The following is a 4,141-nucleotide window of genomic DNA, read 5'->3' on the forward strand; positions in this document are numbered from 1 at the left end:
GCACGTTCATTCTTCCCTCTTTGAATCAGTTCAGATTAGAATAATGTTAAAGTCTTGTCTGTTCACCTCATTGTAAAAACTCTTCCTTGTCTCTTTTATGTGACATAATTTCCCCCATTCTTCCCTTCCCCTCCCACCTCTTCTCTCTCAGTTAAGTAGACTCCTAATTGTCCTAAGGATGATGAAGTTCCTAGGTTGTTACATGTATCATCTTCCCTCTTGGGAATGTAAATACTTTAATCTTATTCAGTTCCTTACAATTTCTCACTCATGTTTGTTTTTTATGCTTAAATCTGTGTTTGACCAACAGATAGTCTGTTCAGCTCTGGTCTGTTCATCAGAAATGCTTGAAAGCACTCTGTTTCACTGAATATCCATTCCCCACTCCCCGCCCCCAATCCCATGCCCCCATAGCATTGCACTCAGTTCTGCTGGGGTAGGTTTATTCTTGGCTGTAGTTCCTGTCTTTCAGAATATCATATTCCAAGCTCTCTACTCCTTTCATGTGGAAGCTGCTAAATCTTATGTAATCCTGACTGTGGCTCCAGTGTTTGAATTCTTTCTGACTCCAAGCAGTATATTCTCCTTGATCTAAGAGCTCCTCAATTTGGCTATAAAATTCTTCAAACAGAATATATTCCAAGTGCTCCACTCCTATCATGTGGAAGCTGCTAAATCTTATGTGATCCTATCTCCCTTCACAATGTTTGAATTGTTGCTTTCTGACTACTAACAATATTTTCTCCTTGCCCTGGGAGCTCCTCAATTTGGCTATAATATTCTTCGGAGTTTCCATTTTGGGATTTCTTTCAGGAGGTGGTCAATGGATTCCTTCAATTTCTATTTTGCCTCCTGATTCTAAAATATCAAGGCAGTTGTCCTTCATAATTTCTTGAAATGTGATGTTTATGCTCTTTTTTTCCTACTGCGCCTTTCTGGCAGTCAAATGATTCTTAAATTCTCTCTCCTTAATCTCTTCCAGGTCAGTTGTTTTTCCAATGAGATATTCCACATTTTTTCCCCCAGTCTTTTGACTACTATTTCTTGCTGTCTCAAAGAACGATTAGCTTCCACTTGACCAATTCTAATTTTTAAGGAATTATTTTCTTCAGGGAGGATTTGTACCTCTTTTACCATTTGACCAATTCTCATTTTAAAGAAGTTATTTTCATCAGTATTGTTTATACCTTTTACCAAGCTATTAATGCTATCTTCATAATTTTCCTGCATTACTCTTTTCCTAATTTGCCTTTAATTTCTCTATATTCTTAAAAACATTTTTATTTTGCTCTTCAAAAAAAATCTTTCTTAAGCTCTCCTGGGAATTCTTATTGGGCATATGTCCAATCTTCATTTTTTCCCCCTTTGAGGCTTTCATTGTAGATGTTTTCAAGCCATTGCTGTCTTGTGTTTGTGTCTTGAAATTTTCTGTCACTGTAGTAGCTTTTTATTGTCAGGTTTCTGGGGGTTTTTTTGTTTTGTTTTTTTTGCTTGTTTGCTCATTTTTCCTATTTCTTGACTTTGGATTTTATTTGGGTTCTGCTTACCTCTGTGGGGAGAAAGGGTGGGGCTGTCTCTGAACTTCAGGCTTTTATGTCCTGCTGGTATCACAGTTAGGTCCAGGGGGGCCTGTGAGTTTTTGGTGCTTCTAAGATAATATGATTTGGAGAGAGGTATGGTTACTGCCCTTTTGATCTGCATTCTAGGCCAGATCCAGGTAGGGCCCATTTGAACTGGGTAATGGGCAGTGGAGTTGCCAAATGGCACCCGGTCTGGTGTCTGATGCTAGCACAGGGGTCTCCTATAATCTTTCCGACCAGATGTTCAATCCTCTTACTGTTGCTGGATCCAGTACCACTGCTACTGATTTCTTCAAGCTGATATATCTTCCACTAAGTCAAAGTCCCAGCCAGTCTCCAACCCATGTCTGCAGACCTCTTTTTCTGCACTCTTCAGCAGTTCTAGGCTAGAAAAATGACCCACTTTTTGTTGGTTATGCCACCTAAAATTCAATTTGACAAGCTTTTAAAAGTTGTTTAAAGGGGAATGTTGTGAGAGCTCCACAAAAATGCTCACTTTACTCTGCCACTTTATAATATTTTAAATGTTTTCAAAGTCAGAAAATGGTACTGTGGGATAAACCAGGTTGCATGTACTATAGTGAATGTTCAAAGCCCTCAGTGGATAATGAAGGGCCTCATTTTCCAAAAGGAGAGGTGAATATTTTGTAATTTTCAAGATTTGCCCAAGATATAAAACTGGCAGTTATGGCTGGAGGGACAAAAAGTCCTCCCTGTCTTGATGGTGGGTTGACGTTAGCTCAGGAGGCATAATGAGAATGGCAGGTGAAAAGTTTAGTGACGAAATCCACGTTAAAAGCATCTAAAACCATTGTTTTGCTTTCTGGTCCTAAGGGATAGAGGGCTCCATTCAAAAAGCAAGTTCTGAGGAGTTTTGTACCTTAAATTGTATAGAAATAGGCTATTACGGATTTACTAAGCTAACAACTGTATTAAAATTGCTAAAATGAGCACAAAGTCCAGCCTCCCACTCAAAATAAAAGGTGAGGGGGAAAGAGGGTTATTTACTTCCCTAAACCACAGGAGTCAATGAATAATTTTTGTCTTTAAAAATCTGAAAAGGTAGGTTGCCTAAAATGCAGTGTCATTATAATTGTATCCATAAAGCATAGGTGCTTACTCATGCACAGGAGCAATATGCTCTCTTGAAACCTTGGTGAATCAGAGGCTAGCATCAGAGGCTGTAAGATGGTTACAGATTAGGTTGGTGAAAAGCTGTGGTTCTGTTTTACAACTATCCTAGCAGGTGACGCTCATCATGAATTTATTTATTTTTTATTTTTATACAAGTCATGTTGCAAAGAAGTATTAGAACCAATGGGAAGAACCACGAGAAAGAAGAAACAAAATGACAAAAGAGAAAAAGGGAGCAAAGAGTCTGCTTCAATCTGCATCCCGACTCCACAGTTCTTTCTCTGGATGTGGATGGCATCTCCCATCAGGAGCCTTTTGGAGCTGTCTTAGAACCATGCATTGCTGAGAAGAGCCAAGTCTGTCAAAGTCAGTCATCACACAAAGTGGCTGTTATCGTGTACAATATTGTCCTGGTTCTGCTCACCTCCTTTGGCATCAGTTCACATATGTCTTTCCAGGTTTTCCTGAAGTCTGCCTGCTCTTCATTCTTATAGCACAATAGTATTCCATTACAATCATGTATCACAGCTTGTTCAGCCATTCTCCAATTGATGGGCATCCCCTCAATTTCCAATTCTTGGCCACCACAAAAATACTTTTGTGCATGTGGGTCCTTTCCCCATTTTTATGATCTCTTTGGGATATGCCCAAGAAGCGGTATTGCTGGGTCAGAGGGTATGTACCATTTTATAGCCCTTTGGGCATTGTTCCAAATTGCTCTCCAGAAAGGCTGGATCAGTTCACAACTCCACCAACAGTGCATTGTATTCCAATTTTCTTGCATCTTCTCCAACATTTATCATTTTCTTGTTCTGTATGTTGGCCAGTCTGATAGGTGTGAAGTGTTACCTCAGAGTTGTTTTGATTTGCATTTCTCTAATCAATAGTGATTTATAGTTTTTTTCATGACTATAGATAGCATTAATTTCTTCATCTGAAAACTGCCTGTTCATATCCTTTGACCATTTATCTGATCATGAATTTAGAACTGGAAAAGACCATCAAGGGCACTATGCCTAAGCCCTTCATTTTACAGATAAGGAAAACGAGTTCCAAAGAGGTTAAGGAACCTGCCCAGGTTCACACAGCCGGTTAGCATCTGAGACAGATTCAACTTTAGGTCTTCTTGACTCCAGGTCCAATGTTCCATCACTCTGTCACCACCCACCTCTGTGCACTGGAGAATGAATTGTTATTCTCCTTCCTTCTCCTCCTTCTGTCTCATGATAATCCTCACTGTGGGGACACTCTTTCATTCCCAAAACGAGGATAACGAAGGTCTGCTGTGATAGGAGTCAGACAGCCCTATGCAAATGGAAAACTTCTTGACTCCAAATGTAGCACTTTCTATTACTCAACTAAAATAAACAGACTACAAACCTCTGCAAAATAACTGTGGGAATGAGTAGAAATAGTAAAGACAAACA

This window comes from Trichosurus vulpecula, chromosome 1, assembly GCF_011100635.1.
Source record: "Trichosurus vulpecula isolate mTriVul1 chromosome 1, mTriVul1.pri, whole genome shotgun sequence".
Classification (NCBI taxonomy): domain Eukaryota; kingdom Metazoa; phylum Chordata; class Mammalia; order Diprotodontia; family Phalangeridae; genus Trichosurus; species Trichosurus vulpecula.